The sequence below is a fragment of the Rhinopithecus roxellana genome, chromosome 5 (assembly GCF_007565055.1).
Source record: "Rhinopithecus roxellana isolate Shanxi Qingling chromosome 5, ASM756505v1, whole genome shotgun sequence".
Lineage (NCBI taxonomy): Eukaryota > Metazoa > Chordata > Mammalia > Primates > Cercopithecidae > Rhinopithecus > Rhinopithecus roxellana.
The window spans coordinates 78,991,369-79,006,656 of NC_044553.1; the positions used below are offsets into that span (position 1 = coordinate 78,991,369).

The 15,288-nt window shown below is 57.9% G+C and overlaps 1 pseudogene; it reads left to right on the forward strand.

Moving 5' to 3' along the window:
* Positions 1 to 3,541: 3,541 nt before the first annotated feature.
* Positions 3,542 to 6,414, forward strand: LOC115897567 (annotated as a pseudogene).
* The last annotated feature ends 8,874 nt before the right edge of the window (positions 6,415 to 15,288 follow it).

Below are 15,288 nucleotides of genomic sequence, written 5' to 3' on the forward strand. Positions count from 1 at the left end.
GTGGCCGAGGGCTGACGGAGCCTGCCCCCAAAGGAGTACTGAGTCCCCTGAGGTGGTCGTTTTTAGGGAGGAGGCTATGGGGCTCGTCCCACCTGCCCCCTTCTTTCCAGCACTTGCATGGCGCTTCCCTCCATATTCACTCTTGGCGGCCGTCCCACACGTTGCATTCCTCCTCCTTTCTTCTTCTGTCTATGCTCCATCCTCCATTCCCTCCAACTCCTCTCCCAGCCCCTGGGGAGCCTACCTCAGGTCAGAGAGTCTGAACCCCGATCTGCCCTGGGTGTGTGGATTTCCTTCAGCTACCCTGATGTCCCCACTTCCAAGTCCTGACTCCTTTGAGCCATTCCAAGGGGTGTCCGGCCACTGGCCCACAGGAGCAGAGACTAGGCTGTGACTGTGTGACGATCAAGGTGTGTGATGTGTGTGGGGGAGCTTGCACACGAGTGTGAAAGTGTAAAAATGGCACCCAGGCCTGGGCTAGGACAGGAGCCTGGGGGCCATGGGCAGTCTGATTTTTTCCTCCACCCCCACCCCGCCCCCACCCCCGCCCCACCCTACCTGGTCTAAACCAATGTGGTAGTGGTGGCTTCAGGGGCAGGGACAGGAGTATCTGAAGCCTGCGTCACTCCCAAAGATCTAAGGAAAAGCGTTCTGCATCTTTTGGCTTGGCCTTGTTGATCCATGGCCCTCTTTCAAGGACATGCACTCTGATTCCCAGTGTGCCCTGTTTCCACTGGCCACGTTCTCTAAGGAAGAACAATAGCATCTGTTTTTGTCTCCAAATGACTGTAGGGTAAGCGCCCATAAACCAAAATGAGGCAGGGTTTGGGGCTTGCCCTATGACACACTGATGACCAATGTAGATGGGTAGAGGCAAGCAGCATGGTATTGGGCAAGAGCACTGGACTGGGAGTCCAGAGATGCTGCTTCACCCTGGGCCTTTAGGCAAGTCCCTTTGCCTTCCAGAGCCTTAGCATCCTTTCTATCAAATGATGACTTTCTGCCTTTCTCCCAGGGTGGCTGTGGGGATCAAGGGAGACAGTGGCCATAGAGATGCTGTGTTAACTGCAGATGCGGCTGTAGGAGCACTTTGCTAACTACCAGTGTGAGTTCAGACTCTTCAGAGTATTTGGCACCCAGGTCTGTGGTGTGGTGTGACATATGGGATGTAAGGTTTGATGCCTGCTCCGACTCCAGTCTTGCTAACACGAAAAACATTTGGCAAGTCATGAAGAGCAGTTTGGGAGAGCTTCTTCAAGGCAGCCTGGCTTCAATGCAGTCCGGGGCATGACTGAGATAGAATTATATGGCAAGGAACTCACCCAGGAGGCCTCAGGAAGAGGTGAGTCTTGTTCATGAACTTGGGCTGATCACGGCTGGATCCAGCTGCAGGTGTCCGATGGGCAACACCAGACCACTGCACTGCTGGAGGTGCAGACCTTGGAGCCCTACCTCCGTGTGGCCAAAGGCTCCGGCCTCGTGGTCCCTCAAGGAGGCCAGGGCACCATCGACACAGCCAAGCTCCACCTGGACACCAACCTTGACATCTGCAGTGGGGATGAGGTGCACTACCATGTCACAGCCGGCCGTCGCTGGGGACAGTTGCTCTGGGCCACTCAGCCAGCCACAGCCTTCTCCCAGGAGGACATGTTGGATGGGGCTGTTCTCTAAGGCCTCAATGGCAGCCTCAGCCCCTGCAGCACCCTGACCTTCTCAATGGAAGTGGGGCCAGTGCACACGGATGCCACCTTACAAGTGACCGTTGCCCTAGAGGGCCCACTGGCCCCACTGAAGCTGGTCCCGCACAAGAAGATCTGTGTCTTCCAGGGAGAGGCAGCTGAGATCAGAAGGGACCAGCTGGAGGAGGTAAGCGGGGGTGTGGGCCAGGTAGAGGGCCTCCGGCCCAGCTTCCATGCCAGGTACACATGTGACTTGGGCTGTGGCTGTGGTGGTCCCAGTTGTATGTGTGCACGTGTCTCAGATGTGCTCCCGTATATGTTGTGCTCCCAAGAGTTTCTGGGGAGCTTGCTGTACACCCATCCTCCTGGGAGTTGTGTGTGCCTCCAGAGTTCGTGTCCACTCATGTCCATGGCATGGCTGAGCATGCAGATTCCTGGGCCCCACTAAGCTCTAGTGAATTTATGAAGTGGAGCCCAAGAATCTGCATTACAGTCAGTTTCCTGGGAGGGCATCACGGGTCCTGAACTTTGGGGATTGCTGGCCGTGGAGACAGGTGGCTGCTCCTCAGATCCACATGTTCCCCGTTCTTTTCTCAGAGCCCAGACCAGGACTAGGAGGGTCTGTCAAGGGCTTCTGCCCACCCAGGAACCCCACAGAGCAGCCACGGGCCCTCCAGCAGGCTCACTGACTTGCCCTGTGACCTCAGGCCAGTCCTTGCCCACTCTCGGCCTTACTCTCCTACACTGCTCATTTCGGAGACCCTTCTGGTCTGCGTGTCTGGAGCTTGAGGCTGACAGCGAACTAGCAGATCTTGCATCAGGAAGGCCTCACAGGAGGAGGCAGCATTTGGGCCGGGCTCTGAAGAGCACAGGCCATCAGTAGCAGAGAATGGGGAGTGGTATCCCAGGCAGAAGGAACATTCCAGGCAAAAGCGTAGAAGAATGTGAGTTTGAGGGTGGTTTAGCCTCTTGTGACTGGCCCATCAGGTGAGGGAGCCCATGTGGCCTTTGGGGCTTGAGCTCCATAGGGCCTGGGCTGAAGGCGGCTGTGCCTCCAGGAGGGGTGGGGCAGGGCGCCCTCTGATGGTCCTGGTTGGTAATAGCAGGGGCTGGGGAGGCACTGCCTGCAAACCAGCCACAGGCCTGAACAGATCCTGAGCAGGGGGGCCTGTGTGTGTGTGTGCGCGCGCACGCGCACACGCGCATATGTGCATGTGTGGCTGCGTCAGCGTATGATGAACTTGTGTGTCTGTGTCACTGAGTCTGGGGATATGTAATTATGCACCTCCCCGGGGGAGTGAATCTCAAGCTGTGTGACTGACCCCCTGTAACCGTGTGTGGTGTGGGTACTAACATGTGACCAGCAGCCGGGGCAACCCAGTGAAACCCCATCGCTACACAAAAAATTTAAAATTAGCTGGGCATGGTGGCACGTGCCTGTGGCCACAGCTACTTGGGAGGCTGAGGTGGGAGGGTCCCTTGAGCCTGGGAGGTTGGGGCTTCGGGGAACTGTGATTACGTCACTGTACTCCAGCCTGGGTGACAGAGTGAGACTATCAAAAAACAAAAAATGTGACCAGCTGCATGCCTGGCTGCTGTGTGTGTGAACCCACGTGTGTGCTTGTGTGTCTAAATGAGCAGTGGTATCTAGGGGAATAAGTGGGGCAAGATCAAGCCTGTTCTGGCTGCTTACGGCCACAATGGTCCCCTCAGGGACTGCCTCTGTGGCCCCACGTGAGTCCTCATGACCTCTGTTAACCAGGCAGCCCAGGAGGCAGTGCCGCCGGCAGACATCATATTCTCAGTGAAGAGTCCACCGAGTGCCGGCTACCTGGTGATGGTGTCTTGTGGCATCTTGGCAGATGAGCCACCCAGCCTGGACCCCGTGCAGAGCTTCTCCCAGGAGGCAGTGGATGCAGGCAAGGTCCTGTACCTGCACTCCCGCCCTGAGGCCTGGAGCGATGCCTTCTCGCTGGTTGTGCCCTTGGGCCTGGGTACTCCCCTCAAGGGCGTCCGCATGGAGCTGGAGGGGCTGCCCGCTGTCATCCCACGGGAGGCGCAAAACTTCAGTGTCCCCAAGGGTGGCAGCCTCACCCTGGCCCCTCCACTGCTCTGCGTTGCCAGGCCTTACTTCCCTACTCTCCTGGGCCTCCGCCTGCAGGTGCTGGAGCCACCCCGGCATGAAGCCCTGCAGAAAGAGGATGGACCTCAAGCCAGGACCCTCAGCGCCTTCTCCTGGAGAGAGGTACAGCTGTGAGAGAGGCCCAGGGGCTGCAGCCCAGCTCTGGGGGCAGAATGGAGGGAGCCCCAGGGACTCCCAGTCTGGGGGTTATACACAGAGAGGAGATGGGGAGTCGCATTTCAGAAGCATCTGTGCTTTAAATACTATATCTCCTTTCTTCCTCACAGCTCCTCTGGGAGCCAGAACTTATGGTCCCCATTTTCCACCAATGGAAGCTGAAGCCCTAAAAGAGTCAGTCTCCTCCTGCACCCAAAGGCAGGACATGAAGGGTGCTGCTGGGGCCTGACTAGCCCTGGGCCTGCCCATAGGTGGAAGAGCAGCTGATCCACTACATGCACGACGGGAGCGAGACACTGACACAGTTTTGTCTTGATGACTGACGCCTCGGAGATGGACCGCCAGAGCCATCCTGTGGCCTTCACTGTCACCGTCCTGCCTGTCAATGACCAACCTCCCCATCTTCACTACAAACACAGGCCTGCAGGTGAGAGTATTCCTGGCACCATCCCCCATGTCTGCTTCGAGAAAGAGGCCACCATCCCCTACTTCCCAGCACAGAGCTCCCCCTCTTTGAGCCTCAGTTTCCTCCTCTGCAAAATGGGGACACTGCTGCATGCCTCATGGGGTTGTTGGAAGGAGAGTTGTGAGATTGTGCTGAAATGGAGCACAGGTGGGAAGTTTTGTTGTTGGACGCTTGCAAGTAAGGTAGGCAGACTTCTGAGCGACCACAGGTGGCTCTGCTGTTCCTTCTCCTGTGGCTCAGGACCAGAACTCCCGACAGAATCACTTACAAGCCCGTAAGGGCAGGTGTCAGGGCAGGAGCTGACAAGCTTCCCACCTTCACCCCAGCAAGTGAAGGCCACGGCTTGGCTCCCCAAACTCCTGCCCCTTGTGCCACAGCAGAGCAGGGCTCCCATTTGGCAGAGGTGGAAGTTGAGGCCCAGACATGGGATGGAACCTCTCCATGGTTGCAAAAGTAGTTCTGGTAGAACAGAAAGGGCGTGGCTTCACTAAGCCCACATGGCAGGGCTTTGAATGCCGGCTTCTGGGGTGCATCCTCTGCGGTCAGCAAGAGTCACTGAAGGTTCCACAGGAGAGCTGACTTGGGCTGTCTCTGACATGGGGCGCTGAGGGGGGATTTGGTGGTCTAGGATGTGCTCATAGAGGGTGGCCTCATGGTGCGGAGGTCACAGAAGAGTGGGACACAGCCCCCTGGAACCACAAGCCAGGACAGCTATGTGTCAGTATGGCCACCAGGTGGTGCCATCCACCCGTGTTTGCTCTGGGAGCCCAGCAATGGGACCCTGCCCCCCACATTATGGCCCCTCCTGCCAAGACTCGGCCTGAGGGCTCCCTGGGGCCGGGGAAGGAAACCCAGGAATGCCAGAAGGTTCTGTTTCCCGGGCATGTGAGTCCCACTGCAGCTCTGCCCACAAGTAATTGACCCAGCAAGACTGGTACCAGGACCTCAGGAACAGGCACCTGCTCTGCTTGCAAGGGGGAGGCCTGAAAAGGGGTCCCCTTCGCCAAACATGAGGAGGGCCCATAACTGCTCTGGAAGCGCCTGGGCCCATCACAGCGCTGATTCTGTGCTGCAGAACAGTGCCAACCATCAGCCCCCCACTCTCCGCGCCACCCACCCCTCCCTCAGCTGGAGGGAGGGCCCGTTTCTAAAATCACCATTCCCACCTGTGCCCAGCCCTGGCCAGGCACACACGGAGGCTCTGAAAGGAGACCCCTGCCCCACCAGTGAGACAGATTAAGGAGCACTGTTGGTCACCGTTGGGGATTTCTGGGGATGAGAACTTGGTGAGGGTAAGAAGTGGGGCCTTCCTGGGTAGGGGACACAAGCTGGCCTTGAGGGACACGCAGGACTAGGGCAGATGGAGAGCAAGGAGGCTGGGCCTGGAAGGTGACCTTCCCTGGGAACTTCCCTGGAGTGACAGGGAAGGTGAATGTGGGGGGACCCTTTGTGCAGGGGAGCCAGAGCAGTGCCAGCCTCGAAGCCACCTGAGGGCCTGAGCAGCAGCAGGATTGGAGCTCTGGTGGCAGCCCAGGGCTGGGGAGGAAGGGGTGGGTGAGCGTGGCAAGGCAGAACCTTCACAGGCCTGTGTTCCCAGATGTGGGAGGGGGCCACTGCGCCCATCCCTACAGAGGCCCTGAGGAGCATGGACGGTTACTCTGGGCCCCCGAGCATCTGGTTTACACCATTGAGCAGCCCAGCAAAGAGTGGGTAGTGCTGTGGGCAGCGCCGGGCACCAAGGTGCGCAGTTTCATGCAGGCCCAGCTGGACGATGGGCTCGTGCTGTTCTCACACAGAGGTGGGTGCTGATGGCCAGGCCCTGGGTTCCTGCTGCCTGCAGGGGTGCCCTGAGATGGGGAGCCAGCTTGGGCCAGCCGGACCCATTGACACTGTCCTCAGGAGCCCTGGACGGAGGCGTCCACTTTGGCTTCTCTGATGACAAGCACACTTCCTCCGGACACTTTTTCTGAGTGACGGTCCAGAAACAAGCGCTCCTCTCGCTGGAGGGCAGCCAGACACTGTCTGCCCAGGTGGGTGTGCTGATTGTGGGCATTCCTGGGTGTGCCAGGAGCTGGGGCAGAGCTGAGGGTGGCACGCCAGGGTCACGCTGCCTCTCTGCAGACACAGGCCTGGGCCTGGATCTCAAAGGGTGATGGCCCCTTTTGCCTCTGGCAGGGTCCATCCAGCCACTCAGCAGCCAGAGCCTCAGAGCCAGCTCCAGCGCAGGCACTGACCCCCAGCTCCTGCTCTACGGTGTGGTCCTGGGCCCCCAGCCGGGCCGGCTGTTCCATGCCCAGCAGGACAGCATGGGGGAGGACATGGTGAACTTCACTCAGGCAGAGGTAAGGGCCTCACTCTGCAGCCACCACTCAGATGCCCGCAGCCTCAGGTGGCCGCTGTGCCACGGACATCATGTGGATATGGGTGCAGGTTCCAGCATCACTGGCAGCAGACGCTCCCGGTCCTGCCATTGTCCAGGCCCTGGTGTCCTGCCCCCCAGGAACCACCAGGCTGGCAGGGCAAGTTCATGTTCCCAGAAGGAGAAAGAAGGATGCAGGAAGTTGGGGATACAGGGCCCTAGAGCAGGGCTGGGGTCTTGGGGTGTGGCTTCCAGAAGAAAGCTACAGCCAGACCCAAGGGTCTGGAGAGGGGGCACCATGTGGGAGCACTAGTGGCACCCTAGTAGCTGGCGAGGGGCAGTGCTTGGTCCAGAGGGATGGAGTTGGAGGTGAAGCAGCTGCTGGACCTGTGGGCAGAGGTGTGAGCCTGGGGCTCGGGTCAGGTGCCAGCCAGAGACAGTGGATCCTAGGGGCAGATGAGCTGATGAAAGACAGCTGAGTCGGCCAAGATGGTGAAGCCATGGTTCATCCATCCTGGTGGCTTCAGAGACCACTAGGAAGAACTAGAGCTCTCAGCCATGGGTATCAGCAGACTGTCTGTGATAACTGCCGTGGAGGCCAGCCCAGTCATCGCTTAAATGAACACCTCTCCCTGAAGGCAGAACATGAGTTGTTCCATAGCAGGGCAGAGTGGTGCAGACTCTTCCATGGGCCGTCCTGGGCAGGTGGTGCACCTGATGCTCCCACCAGGAGGCTGCGTGGGCATCTGGACCCAGCACATGATTACAGTGAGTTCTGAGTAGGGAGCAGTCTTGTGAGGGGCAGAGCTGACTCTGTCGCTCAGGAGTCACGGCACGGGGTACTGCCCCAAGTACCTCCAGAGGAGTCTGGCTGGCTGGTCCCCCCGCCAGCCCTTGAAAATGGCACAGCCCACCCCAGCCCCCTTTCCAAGCTCCCTTGCTTGGGCAGGGGCCTCCTGAGCCTGGCACTCTCCCTCCTGAGAGGCGCAGATGGTATTCAGCAAGTGCAAAGCCGAGGTTTCTTGGGCCTCTCACATCAACACCTCCCAGTCCCAGGTTCTGTATTTCCCTGGAGCCCCACTCCTGCTATGGCCCCCTCCCCACAATGAGATATTCATCAGGCTGGTGTCTACAGCTGCTGCATACCCTCAGTTGCTGGGAGCCTTTGTCAAGGATGCACAGGAATGGGGAGGACACGGGACCCGGCCATCAGCAACCCTCTCGCACTCTATAGTCCCACGTTACTCAGAGCTTCCCCATGCCCCAGCAATACAAAGGACTAGATTGAATGGGCACCAGAGGGCCAGGCTGGCAGTGCCACCCATGAAAGCGGGCAAGAGGCTACATGGGTTACCCGGCCCACTCAGGGAGGAGGGCAGGACTGGGTAGTGTCTTGACAGCAGCCCTGTCCCACAACACTGAACTGGGCAGGGAAGGGGTCAGATGTTCCCCTGACATGGGACTGGATTCCAGAGCATCAGACCTGGCTGCCAGAACCGGCCCTCTCCTTCCAAGGCACTGGGACCATGGATGCTGGAGCCACATGTGGCTGAGGGCTGGCGGAGCCTGCCCCCCAGGGAGCGCTGAGTCCCGGAGGTGGTCGTTTTTGGGGAGAGGGCTATGGGGCTCGTCCCACCTGCCCCCTTCTTTCCAGCACTTATATGGCATTTCCCTCTATTTTCCCTCTTGGCGGCCACCCCACAGTGTTGGATTCCTCCTCCTTCTCGCTGTCCTCCATCCTCCATTCCCTTCAACTCCTCTCCCAGCCCCTGGGGAGCCTACCACAGGTCAGGAGAGTCTGAACCCTGAGATACGCTGGGTGTGTGGATTTCCTTCAGCTACCCTGATGTCCCCACTTCCAAGTCCTGACTCCTTTGAGCCATCCCAAGGGATGTCTGGCCACTGACCCACAGGAGCAGAGACCAGGCTGTGACTGTGTGACCATCAAGGTTTGTGATGTGTGTGACACATCACACGAGTGTGAGAATGTGAGAATGGCACCAGGCCTGGGCTAGGACAGAAGCAGCTGAGGAAGGAGGCTGGGAGCCATGAGCAATCTGATTTTTTATCCACCACCCCCCCCCCACCCCACCCAGTCTAAACCAATGTGGTAGGGGTGGCTGCTGGGGAAGGGATGGGAGTGTCTGAAACCCACTTCATTCCCAAAGATTTCTAAGGAAAAGCATTCTACACCCTCTGGCTTGGCCTTGTTGACTCATGGCCCTCTTTCAAGGACATTCACTCTGATTCCCAGTGTGCCCTGTTTCCACTGGCCACGTTCTCTAAGGAAGAACAATAGCATCTGTTTTTGTTTCCAAATGGTTGGAGAGAGGGGCTGTAGGTCCAGCGCCCATAAACCAAAATGAGGCAGGGATTGGGGCTTGCCCTAGGATGTGCTGATGACGAACGGAGATGGGTAGAGGCAAGTAGCACAGTATTGGGCAAGACTGGGAGTCCAGAGATGCTGCTTCACCCTGGGGCTTTAGGCAAGTCCCTTTCCCTCCCAGAGCCTCAGCATCCTTTCTATCAAATGATTGCTTTCTGCCTTTCTCCTAGGGTGGCTGTGGGGATCAAGCGAGACAGTGGCCATAGGGATGCTGTGTTAACTGCAGATGCAGCCGTAGGAGTACTTTGCTAACTGCCAATGTGAGTTCAGACTCTTCAGGGTATTTGGCACCCAGGTCTGTGGTGAGGTGTGACATATGGGATGTAAGGTTTGATGCCTGCTCCAACTCTAGTCTTGCTAACACATGTGAAACATCTGGCAAGTCATGATCCTGCCTTCGGGAAAAGGGCAGTCTGGGAGAGCTTCTCCAAGGCAGCCTGGCTTCAATGCAGTCCGGCATGACTGAGATAGGCTTACGTGGCAAGGAATTGGAGGGTATCTGGGTAAAGAGCTGCAGTGTGGGCAGAGGTTTAGTGTGGGACTCACTGAGGACAGCCACTGGCCAAAGCAGGGAACAGAGACAGAATGAGAAAGAGCTCTGTGGGGAGGGTGGGGCATAGGGTGGAGAACTTCAAAGTCCGAAGAGTATGGCTTGTTGGGGCTCAATGCTGTAGGCAGTAGGGGCCATGGAAGGCTCTCAGGTGGAGAAATGACAGCTGAACATTAGCGAGCAAGCGCTGTCTCCATGAGCAGCATGGGTGGTCCTCTGAGCATGCCAGCGCGAGTGTGCAGGGAGCTGGTGCAAATGCCTCTGTGTGTGGGTGAGCTTCTGTGTTGTGACTCTGCCCATGTGTGTGCTTCAGTGTGCCGAGTGGCTGCACCCCCCAGATCTGTGCTGCACGTACCAGCCAGTGAGGGTGCTGGGAACCGGGAGGTGGCAGGGAAGGAGGCGTGTGCGTGTTGTGGGCATGTGTGTTAGCATGTTCATGCCGGCAGTGGGGCCTCACAGCATGTGTGTGCACACCCCGGCATGTGCATGTGTGTGTCCCCCAACCCCAGGCCTGCCTCACCCATGCATGTGAGCTGCCATGTTGATTTGATGCTGTCTTTCAGAATCACTATCAGTGGCCCCTGAGGAGCATCAGCCATGGTAGGTACATGCCTGGCCGCCTGCTGCATGAATGGTGTTCCCGCCCTGCTGCACCAGCTCCACACGGGGGCACACCTGGGACCTCAGATCCAGGCTCCCTGCCCCTCCCTTCTGGAACTGCAGATTTGCTCTTTCATCTTTCTGTCCTCGTGCTGCTGGTTCTCTCACCTCCCTTCCCTGTGAGCCATGGGAATCAGCGCCACTGCCCAAGGCCTCCATGGCTGAGCTTGGGGGCTCTTGGAACAGGCTCCATGCCCAAGCTGGCAGACATGGGTGCTCTCTGGAGTCATCAGAGAGGGCATAGAGCTCATGGTTTATGGTGTAGGGGCTGGGAGCTTGGAGGGGGTTGTGTGTGGGGCTGGTTTCTGAGGCGACCAGAGATCTAGGAATGTCATCCTGGGCATGCCATGCCGGCAGGGTATCCAGTTCCCAGCCTGGGAGTGCCGAGAGCCGAATCCACTGCAGAGCAGGGATGATAGTCAGGGTCCCACTTCCTCTATCTGTCGGCAATCCAGTGATGATCTAGGATAAAACCTTAAGAGTCCCATACACCCGGTCACCCCACAACACACCTCACAGGCCAGGAAGGGACACACAGCCCCCTTCCCATCCTCCCAGGTACCATCATAGCTGCTAGCATGTGACCGAAGGCAGGGTCCCTGGACCCCGCTGAAGCATTACCACAGGCCAGCAGGCTCACGCACCTTGGCCTGTTGCTCCTAGGGGTCACCTGTGCTATTCAGCCAATGGGACTACAGTGCCTGTTGGCCCAGCTGAGCTCTGCCTAGTGAGCCCAACTGCCTCTCCTGCCACAGACTCTCCCTCTTCTGCATTTCCCAGCAGGAAGGGCCCAGCCTCACCTATGAAACCTGCAGCACCCCCACCCTGCAACCAGTTGAGGCTCCCTGTCTTAGACTTAGAAGTGTATGGCCAGTGGCATCCGGCTACCTGCCCTCCCTGCCTTCCCCAGGCTCCCTTCAGAGGACCCTGGTCTTTCTGACCTCCCAGAGGGGCCTCTGGTGCTCACTCCAGCCATCCATCCCTTATAGCTTCACCATTTTGGTTCAAACAGTGCTCTTTATCAGGCCAGTTGGCTCTTGGGTGGGGCTCCCCAAACAAGAGGTGGCCCTGGGCCAGTGGGTTGGAAGACAGGGTGACCAGAGAAGGGGGAAGCTGAGCATTGGTCTGAACTGTGGGTGCACTGCCTGGGTGCCGTAGGAGAGGCCAGCGTGTGTGGGCTGGGGAGGGCTGCTACAGTCCCAGGCACTACCTGTGAAGCTCTGGCTCCTCCCTCCATCTTCCTCCCCTTTCCCTTCCAGCCCCTTTTCCAGGAACCTTTGCCACACCCACACCTGCGCCCTCCCCTCCCTGGCCCTCCCACAGCTCCTGTGGCACGCCAGTGCTCTGCGCTTGCCTCACCAGCTCTCTGCTCACTTTTCTCTCTCCTGTTTTCTCTCTGCTTCTCTCCAACTGCCAGCTGATCGGGTCAGGCAAGTCCATCCCATCCTGAGAGCCCCAGCCCCACTTCAACCTTTAAACAGATCCTCCTCTTCTCGGAGGCCTCCCTTTCCAAGCCTGCTGGGTGGATGTCCTGTGACTTGACAGTGGCTCCCCAGCCCCAAAGCCAGTCCCCCTCATCTGTGACTTAGTCTGTTGTAGTGCTGAGCTGACACATCCAGGTGTGACTGTTGCTGAAAACTTGTGCCCCTCTGTGGTATGCCCTGCCCTGTTCTATTAATATCTATAAATACTCATATATATATACATATGAGCAAGCATGGGGGTGCTGTACAGGCAGCTGTGTGGCCTGACAGTCTCTACCAGTCCTGCCGTCCCTCAGCTGAGAATCAAACCCATTTCTGGATGGCGGGGAATGTGTCCTCTGCTGGCTGTGCTCTCTGTGGAGTTCAGGGGAGGGAAAAGGCCAAGCCATTTCTAGGGTGCTATTGGGAGTAGTGAAAAGGCCTTTCCAAGGGACACTTTTCCTGGAAAGCCCCTGGAGCTTAGCTGGCTCTTATCCTGTGAAGCAGGCTCTGGCCACTAGGGGGCAGGGCCATGAACTCAGCCTGGAGGAACCTGTGGGACAGCCAGCATTCTGGAGGGACAGACAGAACAGGCCACCCGGTGCAGACAGGAGAGGGAGGCAAGGGGATGGAACGGAAGACGCCTGGGGTGGATGGAAGTCAGTGGCCTTGGGTGCTGGTGTCTGTCTTCCTGGCCACTGCTAGACACCCACTGGAAACCTGGAATCTGCACCTGCAGGAGATCAGGAGAGGGGTTCAGCCTCCGCTGCACCTATAGCAAGGTGAGACAGGCACAGGTGGGCGCCCTGCTTCCAACCAGCCTCAGGTGGGCAGGAAGCAGATCTCCTGCCTGACCTTCCTCTCCTGCAGAGGAGAAGGGGCAGCCGCCCATCAGGCCATTGCCCAGACTGAAGCCGCTGAAGCTAGGTCCCAACAGGCAAGTGTGACCCCTGAGTATCCCAGGCCCGGCCCAAGGCAGTCCTGTCTCTGGTGAGGACCTGGTAGACAGGAGATGTGATGTCCCCAAGTGACTCTATAAACCTCTGATTGAGGATAATCGAGTAAATGGGCAAGACCATCACACTCAGCCAAGAACACGAGGGAGACTAGGGGCAGGCAAAAGTCAGTTTGGGCCCAAGCCTGGCTCCTGGAAGGATGGTGGATGAAGGGTCAGCCACGGTGAAGGGGAATGGAAGGCCACGGGCTGGGTGGCCAGGGCTGTCAGCTCCCGCAGCCCCTGCAGAATGTCCACCCAGGCCTGGCTCTGCACTCAGCCTTCTGCCTGGAGCCACAGGTGCCTGGACACTGGCCTGCAGTAAGGATAATGGTAGGAAAGACACCTGTGGCCACATGTGGGCACCTAAGCATGGGACAGAGGGGTATCCTGCCCCAAAGAGACCATAGACACCAACAGCTTAAGTAGATGTGACACCATCAATAAACCCCCCATCCTGGGTCACATCAATTAAGTCAGTACCTACCCTGACCCTGAAGCTGCAGCTCAGTCTGGTTGAGACTCACAAAGAGATGTTAGTGCTGGGCAGGGGGCCTGGCCCAGCCTGCGATGTCCAGCAAAGCTGTGGGCTGGACAAGAATCTCTGAAGATTAGGCCAGGACAAGGAGAGCTGTGTTTGGGCAGGGAGTGGGGGCAATGTCCAGGGGGCAGGAGGCCTGAGGACATTTAATTAGGTAGGGTGCCAGGTCAGGATGTGCAGAAGAGAAGGTGGCATGGCAGCATCCTGTCTGAAGCCAGGTTATAAACCTAGGGGCCGCCTAGTCAAGCCTAAACCATGCTGCCACCCAGATGGCAACCTTCAAATGCGAGGCAGGGATGGGAGAGCCCCCAAACCCCTCATCCCTCCTGCCCCAAGCCAGTTCCCATCCCTCACCAGAAGGAAAGGGAACTCTTCTAGGAGGCACAGCATGCCAGGTTCTCCATCACCTGGGGGAAGGGGCCGGGGGAGGGGGAGTTGCAGCTGGGTGAGAAAGAACACAGGTCCCACTCTGTCCCTATCTGACAGGTGACCTCAGGCAAGCTGCTTTCTTTGGCTGGGGCTAAGGAGAGTCACAGGGGAAAGGCCAGGTTAAGAGGGCTCCACTCTGGAGCCCAGAGCTACCCAGAGAGAAAACCCCCATCCTCCTGATTCTGCTCCCAGCTCTCGCTGCGGGGATAACATCCTCCCTATCAGAGAGGCTGTGGGAGGCAGAGGCTGACCCTGCTCCTTCAGGCACCTCAGCGGGTTTGGGTCTGCATTCTTCATGATCAGGGAGGGGGTCCCTGGGATCACAAAGGTGGGGGGCAGCTTCTTGGGCTCCAGGTGCTCCAAGGCAGACCCTGCAGGGCACCAGAGATAGAAGGGCATTGGCAAGGCTGGGCGCGGTGGCTCACACCTGTAACTTCAGCACTTTGAAAGGCTGAGGTGGGCAGATCATGAGGTCAGGAGATCAAGACCATCCTGGGTAACACGGTGACACCCCACCTCTACTAAAACTACAAAAAATTAGCCAGGCGTAGGTGGCATGCACCTGTAGTCTCAGCTAGTCAGGAGCCTGAGGCAGGAGAATCACTTGAACCTGGGAGGCGGAGGTTGAACACGGCCAGGATCTGAGCTCTGCCTGGCCATGGTGACTCTGAGCCAGGTAACCCTACGTTAGTCTCAGTCTGTCACTCTTTCTCATGGGGGATGTCAGCATTACCTCTGGAGTCAAAGTAGGTAAGCCAGGGTAACCAGAGTTCCCAGTAGGGACCAAGACCAAAGGATGCAGGGGTCAGGCCTGTCCCAGAAGGTCAGGCTGGACGAGGGGCTCTGTGAAGCTGGGGCAGCCAAAGTCCTGCCCTTCAGGTTACAGGCATATGGGTCCTGGTCTAGACCCTCATATGCCATCCAGAGACCCAACCCTGGGGACAATTCCTCCCAGGCTGGTAGCAGAGAGTCAATCCTTGTACTCACCCCACCAAAAGCTCTGAAATGAGGGGGCCTATGGGTGGGGGAAAGACTCTTCAGAACAAGCTTCTCAGGTGCAGGGAAGGTTTGAGCTGGGTCTTAGGGCAGCCAGAGAGGTAGGTGTCAGGCCATCTCACAAAGCCTGCCAGAGCATGCAGGAGGGTCACAGGTGTAGTGGTGGGAATGTTCTGGAAGACAGCAGGCAGCCTCCCACTCACCAATGGGGCCGAGTAGTGCGGTCAGGTCCACACACCAGGAGAAGCTGGTATCCACACACTGGTGCACTTTGTTTCTTGTTTTAGAGACAGGGTCTTGCTCCGTTGCCCAGGCTGGAGTGCAGTGGTGCAATCATAGCTCACTGCAGCCTTGACCTCCTGGGTTCATGCAATCTTCCCACCTCAGCCTCCTGAGTAGCTGGGACCACAGGCACATGCCACCATGCCTAATTTTATTTTTTGTAGAGACAGGGTCTGGCTATGTT